Source organism: Symphalangus syndactylus, chromosome 19 (genome assembly GCF_028878055.3).
Source record: "Symphalangus syndactylus isolate Jambi chromosome 19, NHGRI_mSymSyn1-v2.1_pri, whole genome shotgun sequence".
Lineage (NCBI taxonomy): Eukaryota > Metazoa > Chordata > Mammalia > Primates > Hylobatidae > Symphalangus > Symphalangus syndactylus.
In genome coordinates, this window is record NC_072434.2 from 73074842 (window position 1) to 73094964 (window position 20123).

The 20123-nt window shown below is 62.8% G+C and overlaps 6 non-coding genes across 6 annotated transcripts; all 6 read right to left on the reverse strand.

The window, feature by feature from the left end:
- Positions 1 to 3167: 3167 nt before the first annotated feature.
- On the reverse strand, positions 3168 to 3286 carry LOC129459129 (5S ribosomal RNA). The gene has a single exon (XR_008649932.1). It is a non-coding gene; the product is annotated as a 5S ribosomal RNA (ribosomal RNA).
- A 3169-nt stretch (positions 3287 to 6455) lies between these two features.
- LOC129459130 (5S ribosomal RNA) lies at positions 6456 to 6574 on the reverse strand. Its single transcript, XR_008649933.1, has one exon. It is a non-coding gene; the product is annotated as a 5S ribosomal RNA (ribosomal RNA).
- A 3177-nt stretch (positions 6575 to 9751) lies between these two features.
- Positions 9752 to 9870, reverse strand: LOC129459131 (5S ribosomal RNA). The gene has a single exon (XR_008649934.1). It is a non-coding gene; the product is annotated as a 5S ribosomal RNA (ribosomal RNA).
- Positions 9871 to 13037: 3167 nt separating this feature from the next.
- LOC129459133 (5S ribosomal RNA) lies at positions 13038 to 13156 on the reverse strand. Its single transcript, XR_008649936.1, has one exon. It is a non-coding gene; the product is annotated as a 5S ribosomal RNA (ribosomal RNA).
- Positions 13157 to 16333: 3177 nt separating this feature from the next.
- LOC129459134 (5S ribosomal RNA) lies at positions 16334 to 16452 on the reverse strand. The gene has a single exon (XR_008649937.1). It is a non-coding gene; the product is annotated as a 5S ribosomal RNA (ribosomal RNA).
- Positions 16453 to 19627: 3175 nt separating this feature from the next.
- Positions 19628 to 19746, reverse strand: LOC129459135 (5S ribosomal RNA). Its single transcript, XR_008649938.1, has one exon. It is a non-coding gene; the product is annotated as a 5S ribosomal RNA (ribosomal RNA).
- Positions 19747 to 20123: the final 377 nt, after the last annotated feature.

The window sequence follows — 20123 nt, forward strand, 5'->3', positions numbered from 1 at the left end:
GCCGAGAGAGGCGCCCGGCTGCCCCAAGAGCCCGGCCCAGCCACGCCCGCCGGATGCCAGCCGTCACCGCCAGCCCGGGGCCGCGGGGCTAGGATCGCGGAACCCGAGGGCCGCTCGCTCGCGGCCTACCCCAGGCTCCCGCGCTTCCACCACATCGGGCCCGCTCCGAACAGGGAGTGCTCCGAGGCGTCAGGGCCCAGGGCCCACGATCCTGCGACACGCTCCGGTCCTCCGCCCTGCCGCGGAGGTAGCGTTTTGGATCCCTCGCCGCTCAGGGGCTCCTGCGAGGTCCCCTCTTGCCCCACCCACCCAGAGCCGTCAGGGCTGGCCAAGGTCGAACAGCCGGCCCAGCCGCGCGGGGCCTTTCTCTCACAACGCCCCGACCGCGCTCGCTTGTCCCGACCAAGACCCGGCCGGTGGACAAGAGGGCGTGGGGCGTAGCGGGTCGGTGGGTTGCCCTGCTTTGCCCCGGGCTGGCACTAGAGGCGGCGGCCTGATCCTGGGTGAGAGGGGCTGAGAGAAACCCAGACACACCCCACCACCACCAGGCTCAAATCCACTCGCCCACACACAGACACACACGGGGGCCCTCGCACGCGGGCTCGCGCACCGGCACACACACACACACACGCACACACACACACACACACACACACAGAGACACAGGCACAGACACACACACAAAGACACAGAGACACCCACACACGCCCGCACACACGCACACACACACACACACACACACACACACACGGCTTGAAGGAGAGCATGGACGAGATGGATGGAGAGATAGAAACCGAGGGCATGAGAGAGACAGCCAGCGAGAAAGACAGTGGAGGGGGAGTGTAGGGTCCAGCCCCACAGGGTCTCTCCCCGTGTGTGGAGACCAGAGGTTGTAGAAATAAAGACACAAGACAAAGAGATCAAAGAAAAGACAGCTGGCCCCGGGGTTCCACCACTACCAATGCGCGGAGACCGGTAGTGTCCCCGAATGTCTGGCTGCGCTGTTATTTATTGGATCCAAAGAAAAGGAGCGGGGTAAAGAGTGTGAGTCATCTCCAATGATAGGTAAGATCACGTGGGTCACGTGTCCACTGGACGGGGGGGCCCTTCCCTGCCGGGGAACTGAGGCAGAGAGAGAGAGAGAGGAGACAAAGAGAAAGACAGCTTACGCCATGATTTATGCATATTACAGACTTTTAGTAATTTCACTAAGTCTCTACTGCTACGTAGAAGGCAGAGCCAGGTGTAGAGGACGGAACGTGAAGGCGGACTAGGAGCGTGACCACTGAAGCAGAACATCACCGGGAGACGGTTACGCATCTGGATAAGTGACTGCTGTCAGGCCCTGCAGCAGAGGTGGAGGGGCAGAGTCTTCTCTATACTCCCCCGGGGGAAAGGAGACTCCCTTTCCCGGTCTGCTAAGCAGCGCGTGTTGTTCCTTGACACTTTTCGCTACCGGTAGACCACGGTCCGCCTGGCAACGGGCGTCTTCCCAGACGCCGGCGTCACCGCTAGAGCAAGGAGCCCTTCTGGTGGCCCTGTCTGGGCATCACAGAAGGCTCTCACACTTGTCTTCTGGTCACGCCTCACTGTGCCCTCTCAGCTCCTAACTCTGCATGGCCTGGTTTTTCCTAGGTTATGAGTATACAGCGAGGATTATTAGAATATTGGAATAAAGAGTAATTGCTACAAACTAATGATGACTGCTATTCACATCTCCTCGTATCGGAGATCTGTATCTGGTATAACTCTTCTTGTTTTGTATGTTATTACCCTGGAACAGTTCGTGTCGTCGATCTCTTGCCTCGGCGCCTGGGTGGCTTGCCGCCCTCAGGGGAGGCGGTAAGAGACAGACGGAGAGGCTGAGAGAGAGGGACGGAGAAAGAGCGAGAGACAGAGAGGCCGAGGGAAGACGACAGAAGTAGCGCGAGGTCCAGGGGGAAACCTAGAAGATAGAGGCGGAGGGAGCTAGAGAGCGAGAGAGCGCGATAGAGCCTTAGAGGGGAGGCGCCGGGCTCCCGTAGTAGGCGGCGCCCTTTTGAGCAGGCCGGGAGAGGGTGGAGGGGGCTTGGGCTGCGCCAGAACATGGGGGCCAGGAGGTCCATGCGAGAGGACCAACGGAGCGCTGAGACGGGCTGCTTCCTGGATGAACTGCTTGCTTTGCAGGTGGGTTTCGTAGGCTCCTTCCTTTCTTGGCACCTCCCCGTGCTCTCGCTGCCTTGCGGGGGCGCCCCGAGATTTGCAGAGTGCGCCCGCCCGTTTGGCGGGAGCCCTGGCACCGGGCGCGGCCGGAGGCCTGGGGCTCTGGCGTGTCCTCGGGACTGGAGTTGACACGAAGTGGGGGGCATTGGGAATCCGGGTGCACAGGGACGGTTGTCCTGGTGGCTGGCCAAGGAATGTCCTTCCCCCGGAGAAAGCAGCCCATGCGTTCTGGAGCCGAGGTCTCGGCTGGCGTCTGTGGCACCCGCTGCCCCTGGCCGCCCCTTCCCCCGGTTCGGAAGGTTGCGACGACGGCGCTGGCGCTCGATGAGTGAATCGAATCGCCTGGGCGTTCCGGGAGCGGGAAGGCACCGCGAAGGGCAGGGAACCCGCGTCTGCGCCTTTGGGGTCCGGCCCCCTGCCCTCCCAGGCTGGAGCCGGGCTCCTGGCGGGGCGGCGGCGAGGCGCAAGCGGTGGGATGCTGCTGCCCGGCGTGCAGTAGGGGCGGACCCCCTGCGGGAGGTCCCCGGCGGCGGCGGGGGTGTAGGAGGGCGATGAAGGTTGAGCAGAGTCAGGGGAGGTTGGGAAGCATGGCGACTGTAATGGGAAGGGAGGCCACGGGGAAGCCAAACAAGCCTACAGCAGGCCGGGCGGGCACGGTGGCTCCCGCCAGTATTCCCAGCACTCTGGGAGGCCGAGGCGGGTGGATCACGAGGTCAGGAGATGGAGACCATCCCGGCTAACGGGGTGAAACCCCGTCTCTACGGAAACTACCAAAAATGAGCCGGGCGTGGTGGCGGGCGCCTGCAGTCCCAGCTACTCGGGAGGCTGAGGCAGGAGAATGGCGTGAACCCGGGAGGCGGAGCTTGCAGCGAGCCGAGATGGCGCCACTGCACTCCAGCCTGGGCGACAGAGCGAGACTCCCCGTCTGGAAGAAAAGGAAAGAAAAAGCAAAAAGCCAAGGAAAAGGCCTACAGCACCCGGTATTCCCAGGCGGTCTCCCATCCAAGTACTAACCAGGCCCGACCCTGCTTAGCTTCCGAGATCAGACGAGATCGGGCGCGTTCAGGGTGGTATGGCCGTAGACGCCGAGAGAGGCGCCCGGCTGCCCCAAGAGCCCGGCCCAGCCACGCCCGCCGGATGCCAGCCGTCACCGCCAGCCCGGGGCCGCGGGGCTAGGATCGCGGAACCCGAGGGCCGCTCGCTCGCGGCCTACCCCAGGCTCCCGCGCTTCCACCACATCGGGCCCGCTCCGAACAGGGAGTGCTCCGAGGCGTCAGGGCCCAGGGCCCACGATCCTGCGACACGCTCCGGTCCTCCGCCCTGCCGCGGAGGTAGCGTTTTGGATCCCTCGCCGCTCAGGGGCTCCTGCGAGGTCCCCTCTTGCCCCACCCACCCAGAGCCGTCAGGGCTGGCCAAGGTCGAACAGCCGGCCCAGCCGCGCGGGGCCTTTCTCTCACAACGCCCCGACCGCGCTCGCTTGTCCCGACCAAGACCCGGCCGGTGGACAAGAGGGCGTGGGGCGTAGCGGGTCGGTGGGTTGCCCTGCTTTGCCCCGGGCTGGCACTAGAGGCGGCGGCCTGATCCTGGGTGAGAGGGGCTGAGAGAAACCCAGACACACCCCACCACCACCAGGCTCAAATCCACTCGCCCACACACAGACACACACGGGGGCCCTCGCACGCGGGCTCGCGCACCGGCACACACACACACACACACGCACACACACACACACACACACACACAGAGACACAGGCACAGACACACACACAAAGACACAGAGACACCCACACACGCCCGCACACACGCACACACACACACACACACACACACACACACGGCTTGAAGGAGAGCATGGACGAGATGGATGGAGAGATAGAAACCGAGGGCATGAGAGAGACAGCCATCGAGAAAGACAGTGGAGGGGGAGTGTAGGGTCCAGCCCCACAGGGTCTCTCCCCGTGTGTGGAGACCAGAGGTTGTAGAAATAAAGACACAAGACAAAGAGATCAAAGAAAAGACAGCTGGCCCCGGGGTTCCACCACTACCAATGCGCGGAGACCGGTAGTGTCCCCGAATGTCTGGCTGCGCTGTTATTTATTGGATCCAAAGAAAAGGAGCGGGGTAAAGAGTGTGAGTCATCTCCAATGATAGGTAAGATCACGTGGGTCACGTGTCCACTGGACGGGGGGGCCCTTCCCTGCCGGGGAACTGAGGCAGAGAGAGAGAGAGAGGAGACAAAGAGAAAGACAGCTTACGCCATGATTTATGCATATTACAGACTTTTAGTAATTTCACTAAGTCTCTACTGCTACGTAGAAGGCAGAGCCAGGTGTAGAGGACGGAACGTGAAGGCGGACTAGGAGCGTGACCACTGAAGCAGAACATCACCGGGAGACGGTTACGCATCTGGATAAGTGACTGCTGTCAGGCCCTGCAGCAGAGGTGGAGGGGCAGAGTCTTCTCTATACTCCCCCGGGGGAAAGGAGACTCCCTTTCCCGGTCTGCTAAGCAGCGCGTGTTGTTCCTTGACACTTTTCGCTACCGGTAGACCACGGTCCGCCTGGCAACGGGCGTCTTCCCAGACGCCGGCGTCACCGCTAGAGCAAGGAGCCCTTCTGGTGGCCCTGTCTGGGCATCACAGAAGGCTCTCACACTTGTCTTCTGGTCACGCCTCACTGTGCCCTCTCAGCTCCTAACTCTGCATGGCCTGGTTTTTCCTAGGTTATGAGTATACAGCGAGGATTATTAGAATATTGGAATAAAGAGTAATTGCTACAAACTAATGATGACTGCTATTCACATCTCCTCGTATCGGAGATCTGTATCTGGTATAACTCTTCTTGTTTTGTATGTTATTACCCTGGAACAGTTCGTGTCGTCGATCTCTTGCCTCGGCGCCTGGGTGGCTTGCCGCCCTCAGGGGAGGCGGTAAGAGACAGACGGAGAGGCTGAGAGAGAGGGACGGAGAAAGAGCGAGAGACAGAGAGGCCGAGGGAAGACGACAGAAGTAGCGCGAGGTCCAGGGGGAAACCTAGAAGATAGAGGCGGAGGGAGCTAGAGAGCGAGAGAGCGCGATAGAGCCTTAGAGGGGAGGCGCCGGGCTCCCGTAGTAGGCGGCGCCCTTTTGAGCAGGCCGGGAGAGGGTGGAGGGGGCTTGGGCTGCGCCAGAACATGGGGGCCAGGAGGTCCATGCGAGAGGACCAACGGAGCGCTGAGACGGGCTGCTTCCTGGATGAACTGCTTGCTTTGCAGGTGGGTTTCGTAGGCTCCTTCCTTTCTTGGCACCTCCCCGTGCTCTCGCTGCCTTGCGGGGGCGCCCCGAGATTTGCAGAGTGCGCCCGCCCGTTTGGCGGGAGCCCTGGCACCGGGCGCGGCCGGAGGCCTGGGGCTCTGGCGTGTCCTCGGGACTGGAGTTGACACGAAGTGGGGGGCATTGGGAATCCGGGTGCACAGGGACGGTTGTCCTGGTGGCTGGCCAAGGAATGTCCTTCCCCCGGAGAAAGCAGCCCATGCGTTCTGGAGCCGAGGTCTCGGCTGGCGTCTGTGGCACCCGCTGCCCCTGGCCGCCCCTTCCCCCGGTTCGGAAGGTTGCGACGACGGCGCTGGCGCTCGATGAGTGAATCGAATCGCCTGGGCGTTCCGGGAGCGGGAAGGCACCGCGAAGGGCAGGGAACCCGCGTCTGCGCCTTTGGGGTCCGGCCCCCTGCCCTCCCAGGCTGGAGCCGGGCTCCTGGCGGGGCGGCGGCGAGGCGCAAGCGGTGGGATGCTGCTGCCCGGCGTGCAGTAGGGGCGGACCCCCTGCGGGAGGTCCCCGGCGGCGGCGGGGGTGTAGGAGGGCGATGAAGGTTGAGCAGAGTCAGGGGAGGTTGGGAAGCATGGCGACTGTAATGGGAAGGGAGGCCACGGGGAAGCCAAACAAGCCTACAGCAGGCCGGGCGGGCACGGTGGCTCCCGCCAGTATTCCCAGCACTCTGGGAGGCCGAGGCGGGTGGATCACGAGGTCAGGAGATGGAGACCATCCCGGCTAACGGGGTGAAACCCCGTCTCTACGGAAACTACCAAAAATGAGCCGGGCGTGGTGGCGGGCGCCTGCAGTCCCAGCTACTCGGGAGGCTGAGGCAGGAGAATGGCGTGAACCCGGGAGGCGGAGCTTGCAGCGAGCCGAGATGGCGCCACTGCACTCCAGCCTGGGCGACAGAGCGAGACTCCCCGTCTGGAAGAAAAGGAAAGAAAAAGCAAAAAGCCAAGGAAAAGGCCTACAGCACCCGGTATTCCCAGGCGGTCTCCCATCCAAGTACTAACCAGGCCCGACCCTGCTTAGCTTCCGAGATCAGACGAGATCGGGCGCGTTCAGGGTGGTATGGCCGTAGACGCCGAGAGAGGCGCCCGGCTGCCCCAAGAGCCCGGCCCAGCCACGCCCGCCGGATGCCAGCCGTCACCGCCAGCCCGGGGCCGCGGGGCTAGGATCGCGGAACCCGAGGGCCGCTCGCTCGCGGCCTACCCCAGGCTCCCGCGCTTCCACCACATCGGGCCCGCTCCGAACAGGGAGTGCTCCGAGGCGTCAGGGCCCAGGGCCCACGATCCTGCGACACGCTCCGGTCCTCCGCCCTGCCGCGGAGGTAGCGTTTTGGATCCCTCGCCGCTCAGGGGCTCCTGCGAGGTCCCCTCTTGCCCCACCCACCCAGAGCCGTCAGGGCTGGCCAAGGTCGAACAGCCGGCCCAGCCGCGCGGGGCCTTTCTCTCACAACGCCCCGACCGCGCTCGCTTGTCCCGACCAAGACCCGGCCGGTGGACAAGAGGGCGTGGGGCGTAGCGGGTCGGTGGGTTGCCCTGCTTTGCCCCGGGCTGGCACTAGAGGCGGCGGCCTGATCCTGGGTGAGAGGGGCTGAGAGAAACCCAGACACACCCCACCACCACCAGGCTCAAATCCACTCGCCCACACACAGACACACACGGGGGCCCTCGCACGCGGGCTCGCGCACCGGCACACACACACACACACGCACACACACACACACACACACACACAGAGACACAGGCACAGACACACACACAAAGACACAGAGACACCCACACACGCCCGCACACACGCACACACACACACACACACACACACACACACACACACACACGGCTTGAAGGAGAGCATGGACGAGATGGATGGAGAGATAGAAACCGAGGGCATGAGAGAGACAGCCAGCGAGAAAGACAGTGGAGGGGGAGTGTAGGGTCCAGCCCCACAGGGTCTCTCCCCGTGTGTGGAGACCAGAGGTTGTAGAAATAAAGACACAAGACAAAGAGATCAAAGAAAAGACAGCTGGCCCCGGGGTTCCACCACTACCAATGCGCGGAGACCGGTAGTGTCCCCGAATGTCTGGCTGCGCTGTTATTTATTGGATCCAAAGAAAAGGAGCGGGGTAAAGAGTGTGAGTCATCTCCAATGATAGGTAAGATCACGTGGGTCACGTGTCCACTGGACGGGGGGGCCCTTCCCTGCCGGGGAACTGAGGCAGAGAGAGAGAGAGAGGAGACAAAGAGAAAGACAGCTTACGCCATGATTTATGCATATTACAGACTTTTAGTAATTTCACTAAGTCTCTACTGCTACGTAGAAGGCAGAGCCAGGTGTAGAGGACGGAACGTGAAGGCGGACTAGGAGCGTGACCACTGAAGCAGAACATCACCGGGAGACGGTTACGCATCTGGATAAGTGACTGCTGTCAGGCCCTGCAGCAGAGGTGGAGGGGCAGAGTCTTCTCTATACTCCCCCGGGGGAAAGGAGACTCCCTTTCCCGGTCTGCTAAGCAGCGCGTGTTGTTCCTTGACGCTTTTCGCTACCGGTAGACCACGGTCCGCCTGGCAATGGGCGTCTTCCCAGACGCCGGCGTCACCGCTAGAGCAAGGAGCCCTTCTGGTGGCCCTGTCTGGGCATCACAGAAGGCTCTCACACTTGTCTTCTGGTCACGCCTCACTGTGCCCTCTCAGCTCCTAACTCTGCATGGCCTGGTTTTTCCTAGGTTATGAGTATACAGCGAGGATTATTAGAATATTGGAATAAAGAGTAATTGCTACAAACTAATGATGACTGCTATTCACATCTCCTCGTATCGGAGATCTGTATCTGGTATAACTCTTCTTGTTTTGTATGTTATTACCCTGGAACAGTTCGTGTCGTCGATCTCTTGCCTCGGCGCCTGGGTGGCTTGCCGCCCTCAGGGGAGGCGGTAAGAGACAGACGGAGAGGCTGAGAGAGAGGGACGGAGAAAGAGCGAGAGACAGAGAGGCCGAGGGAAGACGACAGAAGTAGCGCGAGGTCCAGGGGGAAACCTAGAAGATAGAGGCGGAGGGAGCTAGAGAGCGAGAGAGCGCGATAGAGCCTTAGAGGGGAGGCGCCGGGCTCCCGTAGTAGGCGGCGCCCTTTTGAGCAGGCCGGGAGAGGGTGGAGGGGGCTTGGGCTGCGCCAGAACATGGGGGCCAGGAGGTCCATGCGAGAGGACCAACGGAGCGCTGAGACGGGCTGCTTCCTGGATGAACTGCTTGCTTTGCAGGTGGGTTTCGTAGGCTCCTTCCTTTCTTGGCACCTCCCCGTGCTCTCGCTGCCTTGCGGGGGCGCCCCGAGATTTGCAGAGTGCGCCCGCCCGTTTGGCGGGAGCCCTGGCACCGGGCGCGGCCGGAGGCCTGGGGCTCTGGCGTGTCCTCGGGACTGGAGTTGACACGAAGTGGGGGGCATTGGGAATCCGGGTGCACAGGGACGGTTGTCCTGGTGGCTGGCCAAGGAATGTCCTTCCCCCGGAGAAAGCAGCCCATGCGTTCTGGAGCCGAGGTCTCGGCTGGCGTCTGTGGCACCCGCTGCCCCTGGCCGCCCCTTCCCCCGGTTCGGAAGGTTGCGACGACGGCGCTGGCGCTCGATGAGTGAATCGAATCGCCTGGGCGTTCCGGGAGCGGGAAGGCACCGCGAAGGGCAGGGAACCCGCGTCTGCGCCTTTGGGGTCCGGCCCCCTGCCCTCCCAGGCTGGAGCCGGGCTCCTGGCGGGGCGGCGGCGAGGCGCAAGCGGTGGGATGCTGCTGCCCGGCGTGCAGTAGGGGCGGACCCCCTGCGGGAGGTCCCCGGCGGCGGCGGGGGTGTAGGAGGGCGATGAAGGTTGAGCAGAGTCAGGGGAGGTTGGGAAGCATGGCGACTGTAATGGGAAGGGAGGCCACGGGGAAGCCAAACAAGCCTACAGCAGGCCGGGCGGGCACGGTGGCTCCCGCCAGTATTCCCAGCACTCTGGGAGGCCGAGGCGGGTGGATCACGAGGTCAGGAGATGGAGACCATCCCGGCTAACGGGGTGAAACCCCGTCTCTACGGAAACTACCAAAAATGAGCCGGGCGTGGTGGCGGGCGCCTGCAGTCCCAGCTACTCGGGAGGCTGAGGCAGGAGAATGGCGTGAACCCGGGAGGCGGAGCTTGCAGCGAGCCGAGATGGCGCCACTGCACTCCAGCCTGGGCGACAGAGCGAGACTCCCCGTCTGGAAGAAAAGGAAAGAAAAAGCAAAAAGCCAAGGAAAAGGCCTACAGCACCCGGTATTCCCAGGCGGTCTCCCATCCAAGTACTAACCAGGCCCGACCCTGCTTAGCTTCCGAGATCAGACGAGATCGGGCGCGTTCAGGGTGGTATGGCCGTAGACGCCGAGAGAGGCGCCCGGCTGCCCCAAGAGCCCGGCCCAGCCACGCCCGCCGGATGCCAGCCGTCACCGCCAGCCCGGGGCCGCGGGGCTAGGATCGCGGAACCCGAGGGCCGCTCGCTCGCGGCCTACCCCAGGCTCCCGCGCTTCCACCACATCGGGCCCGCTCCGAACAGGGAGTGCTCCGAGGCGTCAGGGCCCAGGGCCCACGATCCTGCGACACGCTCCGGTCCTCCGCCCTGCCGCGGAGGTAGCGTTTTGGATCCCTCGCCGCTCAGGGGCTCCTGCGAGGTCCCCTCTTGCCCCACCCACCCAGAGCCGTCAGGGCTGGCCAAGGTCGAACAGCCGGCCCAGCCGCGCGGGGCCTTTCTCTCACAACGCCCCGACCGTGCTCGCTTGTCCCGACCAAGACCCGGCCGGTGGACAAGAGGGCGTGGGGCGTAGCGGGTCGGTGGGTTGCCCTGCTTTGCCCCGGGCTGGCACTAGAGGCGGCGGCCTGATCCTGGGTGAGAGGGGCTGAGAGAAACCCAGACACACCCCACCACCACCAGGCTCAAATCCACTCGCCCACACACAGACACACACGGGGGCCCTCGCACGCGGGCTCGCGCACCGGCACACACACACACACACGCACACACACACACACACACAGAGACACAGGCACAGACACACACACAAAGACACAGAGACACCCACACACGCCCGCACACACGCGCACACACACACACACACACACACACACACACACACGGCTTGAAGGAGAGCATGGACGAGATGGATGGAGAGATAGAAACCGAGGGCATGAGAGAGACAGCCATCGAGAAAGACAGTGGAGGGGGAGTGTAGGGTCCAGCCCCACAGGGTCTCTCCCCGTGTGTGGAGACCAGAGGTTGTAGAAATAAAGACACAAGACAAAGAGATCAAAGAAAAGACAGCTGGCCCCGGGGTTCCACCACTACCAATGCGCGGAGACCGGTAGTGTCCCCGAATGTCTGGCTGCGCTGTTATTTATTGGATCCAAAGAAAAGGAGCGGGGTAAAGAGTGTGAGTCATCTCCAATGATAGGTAAGATCACGTGGGTCACGTGTCCACTGGACGGGGGGGCCCTTCCCTGCCGGGGAACTGAGGCAGAGAGAGAGAGAGAGGAGACAAAGAGAAAGACAGCTTACGCCATGATTTATGCATATTACAGACTTTTAGTAATTTCACTAAGTCTCTACTGCTACGTAGAAGGCAGAGCCAGGTGTAGAGGACGGAACGTGAAGGCGGACTAGGAGCGTGACCACTGAAGCAGAACATCACCGGGAGACGGTTACGCATCTGGATAAGTGACTGCTGTCAGGCCCTGCAGCAGAGGTGGAGGGGCAGAGTCTTCTCTATACTCCCCCGGGGGAAAGGAGACTCCCTTTCCCGGTCTGCTAAGCAGCGCGTGTTGTTCCTTGACACTTTTCGCTACCGGTAGACCACGGTCCGCCTGGCAACGGGCGTCTTCCCAGACGCCGGCGTCACCGCTAGAGCAAGGAGCCCTTCTGGTGGCCCTGTCTGGGCATCACAGAAGGCTCTCACACTTGTCTTCTGGTCACGCCTCACTGTGCCCTCTCAGCTCCTAACTCTGCATGGCCTGGTTTTTCCTAGGTTATGAGTATACAGCGAGGATTATTAGAATATTGGAATAAAGAGTAATTGCTACAAACTAATGATGACTGCTATTCACATCTCCTCGTATCGGAGATCTGTATCTGGTATAACTCTTCTTGTTTTGTATGTTATTACCCTGGAACAGTTCGTGTCGTCGATCTCTTGCCTCGGCGCCTGGGTGGCTTGCCGCCCTCAGGGGAGGCGGTAAGAGACAGACGGAGAGGCTGAGAGAGAGGGACGGAGAAAGAGCGAGAGACAGAGAGGCCGAGGGAAGACGACAGAAGTAGCGCGAGGTCCAGGGGGAAACCTAGAAGATAGAGGCGGAGGGAGCTAGAGAGCGAGAGAGCGCGATAGAGCCTTAGAGGGGAGGCGCCGGGCTCCCGTAGTAGGCGGCGCCCTTTTGAGCAGGCCGGGAGAGGGTGGAGGGGGCTTGGGCTGCGCCAGAACATGGGGGCCAGGAGGTCCATGCGAGAGGACCAACGGAGCGCTGAGACGGGCTGCTTCCTGGATGAACTGCTTGCTTTGCAGGTGGGTTTCGTAGGCTCCTTCCTTTCTTGGCACCTCCCCGTGCTCTCGCTGCCTTGCGGGGGCGCCCCGAGATTTGCAGAGTGCGCCCGCCCGTTTGGCGGGAGCCCTGGCACCGGGCGCGGCCGGAGGCCTGGGGCTCTGGCGTGTCCTCGGGACTGGAGTTGACACGAAGTGGGGGGCATTGGGAATCCGGGTGCACAGGGACGGTTGTCCTGGTGGCTGGCCAAGGAATGTCCTTCCCCCGGAGAAAGCAGCCCATGCGTTCTGGAGCCGAGGTCTCGGCTGGCGTCTGTGGCACCCGCTGCCCCTGGCCGCCCCTTCCCCCGGTTCGGAAGGTTGCGACGACGGCGCTGGCGCTCGATGAGTGAATCGAATCGCCTGGGCGTTCCGGGAGCGGGAAGGCACCGCGAAGGGCAGGGAACCCGCGTCTGCGCCTTTGGGGTCCGGCCCCCTGCCCTCCCAGGCTGGAGCCGGGCTCCTGGCGGGGCGGCGGCGAGGCGCAAGCGGTGGGATGCTGCTGCCCGGCGTGCAGTAGGGGCGGACCCCCTGCGGGAGGTCCCCGGCGGCGGCGGGGGTGTAGGAGGGCGATGAAGGTTGAGCAGAGTCAGGGGAGGTTGGGAAGCATGGCGACTGTAATGGGAAGGGAGGCCACGGGGAAGCCAAACAAGCCTACAGCAGGCCGGGCGGGCACGGTGGCTCCCGCCAGTATTCCCAGCACTCTGGGAGGCCGAGGCGGGTGGATCACGAGGTCAGGAGATGGAGACCATCCCGGCTAACGGGGTGAAACCCCGTCTCTACGGAAACTACCAAAAATGAGCCGGGCGTGGTGGCGGGCGCCTGCAGTCCCAGCTACTCGGGAGGCTGAGGCAGGAGAATGGCGTGAACCCGGGAGGCGGAGCTTGCAGCGAGCCGAGATGGCGCCACTGCACTCCAGCCTGGGCGACAGAGCGAGACTCCCCGTCTGGAAGAAAAGGAAAGAAAAAGCAAAAAGCCAAGGAAAAGGCCTACAGCACCCGGTATTCCCAGGCGGTCTCCCATCCAAGTACTAACCAGGCCCGACCCTGCTTAGCTTCCGAGATCAGACGAGATCGGGCGCGTTCAGGGTGGTATGGCCGTAGACGCCGAGAGAGGCGCCCGGCTGCCCCAAGAGCCCGGCCCAGCCACGCCCGCCGGATGCCAGCCGTCACCGCCAGCCCGGGGCCGCGGGGCTAGGATCGCGGAACCCGAGGGCCGCTCGCTCGCGGCCTACCCCAGGCTCCCGCGCTTCCACCACATCGGGCCCGCTCCGAACAGGGAGTGCTCCGAGGCGTCAGGGCCCAGGGCCCACGATCCTGCGACACGCTCCGGTCCTCCGCCCTGCCGCGGAGGTAGCGTTTTGGATCCCTCGCCGCTCAGGGGCTCCTGCGAGGTCCCCTCTTGCCCCACCCACCCAGAGCCGTCAGGGCTGGCCAAGGTCGAACAGCCGGCCCAGCCGCGCGGGGCCTTTCTCTCACAACGCCCCGACCGCGCTCGCTTGTCCCGACCAAGACCCGGCCGGTGGACAAGAGGGCGTGGGGCGTAGCGGGTCGGTGGGTTGCCCTGCTTTGCCCCGGGCTGGCACTAGAGGCGGCGGCCTGATCCTGGGTGAGAGGGGCTGAGAGAAACCCAGACACACCCCACCACCACCAGGCTCAAATCCACTCGCCCACACACAGACACACACGGGGGCCCTCGCACGCGGGCTCGCGCACCGGCACACACACACACACACGCACACACACACACACACACACACACAGAGACACAGGCACAGACACACACACAAAGACACAGAGACACCCACACACGCCCGCACACACGCACACACACACACACACACACACACACACACACACACACACGGCTTGAAGGAGAGCATGGACGAGATGGATGGAGAGATAGAAACCGAGGGCATGAGAGAGACAGCCATCGAGAAAGACAGTGGAGGGGGAGTGTAGGGTCCAGCCCCACAGGGTCTCTCCCCGTGTGTGGAGACCAGAGGTTGTAGAAATAAAGACACAAGACAAAGAGATCAAAGAAAAGACAGCTGGCCCCGGGGTTCCACCACTACCAATGCGCGGAGACCGGTAGTGTCCCCGAATGTCTGGCTGCGCTGTTATTTATTGGATCCAAAGAAAAGGAGCGGGGTAAAGAGTGTGAGTCATCTCCAATGATAGGTAAGATCACGTGGGTCACGTGTCCACTGGACGGGGGGGCCCTTCCCTGCCGGGGAACTGAGGCAGAGAGAGAGAGAGAGGAGACAAAGAGAAAGACAGCTTACGCCATGATTTATGCATATTACAGACTTTTAGTAATTTCACTAAGTCTCTACTGCTACGTAGAAGGCAGAGCCAGGTGTAGAGGACGGAACGTGAAGGCGGACTAGGAGCGTGACCACTGAAGCAGAACATCACCGGGAGACGGTTACGCATCTGGATAAGTGACTGCTGTCAGGCCCTGCAGCAGAGGTGGAGGGGCAGAGTCTTCTCTATACTCCCCCGGGGGAAAGGAGACTCCCTTTCCCGGTCTGCTAAGCAGCGCGTGTTGTTCCTTGACACTTTTCGCTACCGGTAGACCACGGTCCGCCTGGCAACGGGCGTCTTCCCAGACGCCGGCGTCACCGCTAGAGCAAGGAGCCCTTCTGGTGGCCCTGTCTGGGCATCACAGAAGGCTCTCACACTTGTCTTCTGGTCACGCCTCACTGTGCCCTCTCAGCTCCTAACTCTGCATGGCCTGGTTTTTCCTAGGTTATGAGTATACAGCGAGGATTATTAGAATATTGGAATAAAGAGTAATTGCTACAAACTAATGATGACTGCTATTCACATCTCCTCGTATCGGAGATCTGTATCTGGTATAACTCTTCTTGTTTTGTATGTTATTACCCTGGAACAGTTCGTGTCGTCGATCTCTTGCCTCGGCGCCTGGGTGGCTTGCCGCCCTCAGGGGAGGCGGTAAGAGACAGACGGAGAGGCTGAGAGAGAGGGACGGAGAAAGAGCGAGAGACAGAGAGGCCGAGGGAAGACGACAGAAGTAGCGCGAGGTCCAGGGGGAAACCTAGAAGATAGAGGCGGAGGGAGCTAGAGAGCGAGAGAGCGCGATAGAGCCTTAGAGGGGAGGCGCCGGGCTCCCGTAGTAGGCGGCGCCCTTTTGAGCAGGCCGGGAGAGGGTGGAGGGGGCTTGGGCTGCGCCAGAACATGGGGGCCAGGAGGTCCATGCGAGAGGACCAACGGAGCGCTGAGACGGGCTGCTTCCTGGATGAACTGCTTGCTTTGCAGGTGGGTTTCGTAGGCTCCTTCCTTTCTTGGCACCTCCCCGTGCTCTCGCTGCCTTGCGGGGGCGCCCCGAGATTTGCAGAGTGCGCCCGCCCGTTTGGTGGGAGCCCTGGCACCGGGCGCGGCCGGAGGCCTGGGGCTCTGGCGTGTCCTCGGGACTGGAGTTGACACGAAGTGGGGGGCATTGGGAATCCGGGTGCACAGGGACGGTTGTCCTGGTGGCTGGCCAAGGAATGTCCTTCCCCCGGAGAAAGCAGCCCATGCGTTCTGGAGCCGAGGTCTCGGCTGGCGTCTGTGGCACCCGCTGCCCCTGGCCGCCCCTTCCCCCGGTTCGGAAGGTTGCGACGACGGCGCTGGCGCTCGATGAGTGAATCGAATCGCCTGGGCGTTCCGGGAGCGGGAAGGCACCGCGAAGGGCAGGGAACCCGCGTCTGCGCCTTTGGGGTCCGGCCCCCTGCCCTCCCAGGCTGGAGCCGGGCTCCTGGCGGGGCGGCGGCGAGGCGCAAGCGGTGGGATGCTGCTGCCCGGCGTGCAGTAGGGGCGGACCCCCTGCGGGAGGTCCCCGGCGGCGGCGGGGGTGTAGGAGGGCGATGAAGGTTGAGCAGAGTCAGGGGAGGTTGGGAAGCATGGCGACTGTAATGGGAAGGGAGGCCACGGGGAAGCCAAACAAGCCTACAGCAGGCCGGGCGGGCACGGTGGCTCCCGCCAGTATTCCCAGCACTCTGGGAGGCCGAGGCGGGTGGATCACGAGGTCAGGAGATGGAGACCATCCCGGCTAACGGGGTGAAACCCCGTCTCTACGGAAACTACCAAAAATGAGCCGGGCGTGGTGGCGGGCGCCTGCAGTCCCAGCTACTCGGGAGGCTGAGGCAGGAGAATGGCGTGAACCCGGGAGGCGGAGCTTGCAGCGAGCCGAGATGGCGCCACTGCACTCCAGCCTGGGCGACAGAGCGAGACTCCCCGTCTGGAAGAAAAGGAAAGAAAAAGCAAAAAGCCAAGGAAAAGGCCTACAGCACCCGGTATTCCCAGGCGGTCTCCCATCCAAGTACTAACCAGGCCCGACCCTGCTTAGCTTCCGAGATCAGACGAGATCGGGCGCGTTCAGGGTGGTATGGCCGTAGACGCCGAGAGAGGCGCCCGGCTGCCCCAAGAGCCCGGCCCAGCCACGCCCGCCGGATGCCAGCCGTCACCGCCAGCCCGGGGCCGCGGGGCTAGGATCGCGGAACCCGAGGGCCGCTCGCTCGCGGCCTACCCCAGGCTCCCGCGCTTCCACCACATCGGGCCCGCTCCGAACAGGGAGTGCTCCGAGGCGTCAGGGCCCAGGGCCCACGATCCTGCGACACGCTCCGGTCCTCCGCCCTGCCGCGGAGGTAGCGTTTTGGATCCCTCGCCGCTCAGGGGCTCCTGCGAGGTCCCCTCTTGCCCCACCCACCCAGAGCCGTCAGGGCTGGCCAAGGTCGAACAGCCGGCCCAGCCGCGCGGGGCCTTTCTCTCACAACGCCCCGACCGCGCTCGCTTGTCCCGACCAAGACCCGGCCGGTGGACAAGAGGGCGTGGGGCGTAGCGGGTCGGTGGGTTGCCCTGCTTTGCCCCGGGCTGGCACTAGAGGCGGCGGCCTGATCCTGGGTGAGAGGGGCTGAGAGAAACCCAGACACACCCCACCACCACCAGGCTCAAATCCACTCGCCCACACACAGACACACACGGGGGCCCTCGCACGCGGGCTCGCGCACCGGCACACACACACACACACGCACACACACACACACACACACAGAGACACAGGCACAGACACACACACAAAGACACAGAGACACCCACACACGCCCGCACACACGCACACACACACACACACACACACACACACACACACACACACACGGCTTGAAGGAGAGCATGGACGAGATGGATGGAGAGATAGAAACCGAGGGCATGAGAGAGACAGCCATCGAGAAAGACAGTGGAGGGGGAGTGTAGGGTCCAGCCCCACAGGGTCTCTCCCCGTGTGTGGAGACCAGAGGTTGTAGAAATAAAGACACAAGACAAAGAGATCAAAGAAAAGACAGCTGGCCCCGGGGTTCCACCACTACCAATGCGCGGAGACCGGTAGTGTCCCCGAATGTCTGGCTGCGCTGTTATTTATTGGATCCAAAGAAAAGGAGCGGGGTAAAGAGTGTGAGTCATCTCCAATGATAGGTAAGATCACGTGGGTCACGTGTCCACTGGACGGGGGGGCCCTTCCCTGCCGGGGAACTGAGGCAGAGAGAGAGAGAGAGGAGACAAAGAGAAAGACAGCTTACGCCATGATTTATGCATATTACAGACTTTTAGTAATTTCACTAAGTCTCTACTGCTACGTAGAAGGCAGAGCCAGGTGTAGAGGACGGAACGTGAAGGCGGACTAGGAGCGTGACCACTGAAGCAGAACATCACCGGGAGACGGTTACGCATCTGGATAAGTGACTGCTGTCAGGCCCTGCAGCAGAGGTGGAGGGGCAGAGTCTTCTCTATACTCCCCCGGGGGAAAGGAGACTCCCTTTCCCGGTCTGCTAAGCAGCGCGTGTTGTTCCTTGACACTTTTCGCTACCGGTAGACCACGGTCCGCCTGGCAACGGGCGTCTTCCCAGACGCCGGCGTCACCGCTAGAGCAAGGAGCCCTTCTGGTGGCCCTGTCTGGGCATCACAGAAGGCTCTCACACTTGTCTTCTGGTCACGCCTCACTGTGCCCTCTCAGCTCCTAACTCTGCATGGCCTGGTTTTTCCTAGGTTATGAGTATACAGCGAGGATTATTAGAATATTGGAATAAAGAGTAATTGCTACAAACTAATGATGACTGCTATTCACATCTCCTCGTATCGGAGATCTGTATCTGGTATAACTCTTCTTGTTTTGTATGTTATTACCCTGGAACAGTTCGTGTCGTCGATCTCTTGCCTCGGCGCCTGGGTGGCTTGCCGCCCTCAGGGGAGGCGGTAAGAGACAGACGGAGAGGCTGAGAGAGAGGGACGGAGAAAGAGCGAGAGACAGAGAGGCCGAGGGAAGACGACAGAAGTAGCGCGAGGTCCAGGGGGAAACCTAGAAGATAGAGGCGGAGGGAGCTAGAGAGCGAGAGAGCGCGATAGAGCCTTAGAGGGGAGGCGCCGGGCTCCCGTAGTAGGCGGCGCCCTTTTGAGCAGGCCGGGAGAGGGTGGAGGGGGCTTGGGCTGCGCCAGAACATGGGGGCCAGGAGGTCCATGCGAGAGGACCAACGGAGCGCTGAGACGGGCTGCTTCCTGGATGAACTGCTTGCTTTGCAGGTGGGTTTCGTAGGCTCCTTCCTTTCTTGGCACCTCCCCGTGCTCTCGCTGCCTTGCGGGGGCGCCCCGAGATTTGCAGAGTGCGCCCGCCCGTTTGGCGGGAGCCCTGGCACCGGGCGCGGCCGGAGGCCTGGGGCTCTGGCGTGTCCTCGGGACTGGAGTTGACACGAAGTGGGGGGCATTGGGAATCCGGGTGCACAGGGACGGTTGTCCTGGTGGCTGGCCAAGGAATGTCCTTCCCCCGGAGAAAGCAGCCCATGTGTTCTGGAGCCGAGGTCTCGGCTGGCGTCTGTGGCACCCGCTGCCCCTGGCCGCCCCTTCCCCCGGTTCGGAAGGTTGCGACGACGGCGCTGGCGCTCGATGAGTGAATCGAATCGCCTGGGCGTTCCGGGAGCGGGAAGGCACCGCGAAGGGCAGGGAACCCGCGTCTGCGCCTTTGGGGTCCGGCCCCCTGCCCTCCCAGGCTGGAGCCGGGCTCCTGGCGGGGCGGCGGCGAGGCGCAAGCGGTGGGATGCTGCTGCCCGGCGTGCAGTAGGGGCGGACCCCCTGCGGGAGGTCCCCGGCGGCGGCGGGGGTGTAGGAGGGCGATGAAGGTTGAGCAGAGTCAGGGGAGGTTGGGAAGCATGGCGACTGTAATGGGAAGGGAGGCCACGGGGAAGCCAAACAAGCCTACAGCAGGCCGGGCGGGCACGGTGGCTCCCGCCAGTATTCCCAGCACTCTGGGAGGCCGAGGCGGGTGGATCACGAGGTCAGGAGATGGAGACCATCCCGGCTAACGGGGTGAAACCCCGTCTCTACGGAAACTACCAAAAATGAGCCGGGCGTGGTGGCGGGCGCCTGCAGTCCCAGCTACTCGGGAGGCTGAGGCAGGAGAATGGCGTGAACCCGGGAGGCGGAGCTTGCAGCGAGCCGAGATGGCGCCACTGCACTCCAGCCTGGGCGACAGAGCGAGACTCCCCGTCTGGAAGAAAAGGAAAGAAAAAGCAAAAAGCCAAGGAAAAGGCCTACAGCACCCGGTATTCCCAGGCGGTCTCCCATCCAAGTACTAACCAGGCCCGACCCTGCTTAGCTTCCGAGATCAGACGAGATCGGGCGCGTTCAGGGTGGTATGGCCGTAGACGCCGAGAGAGGCGCCCGGCTGCCCCAAGAGCCCGGCCCAGCCACGCCCGCCGGATGCCAGCCGTCACCGCCAGCCCGGGGCCGCGGGGCTAGGATCGCGGAACCCGAGGGCCGCTCGCTCGCGGCCTACCCCAGGCTCCCGCGCTTCCACCACATCGGGCCCGCTCCGAACAGGGAGTGCTCCGAGGCGTCAGGGCCCAGGGCCCACGATCCTGCGACACGCTCCGGTCCTCCGCCCTGCCGCGGAGGTAGCGTTTTGGATCCCTCGCCGCTCAGGGGCTCCTGCGAGGTCCCCTCTTGCCCCACCCACCCAGAGCCGTCAGGGCTGGCCAAGGTCGAACAGCCGGCCCAGCCGCGCGGGGCCTTTCTCTCACAACG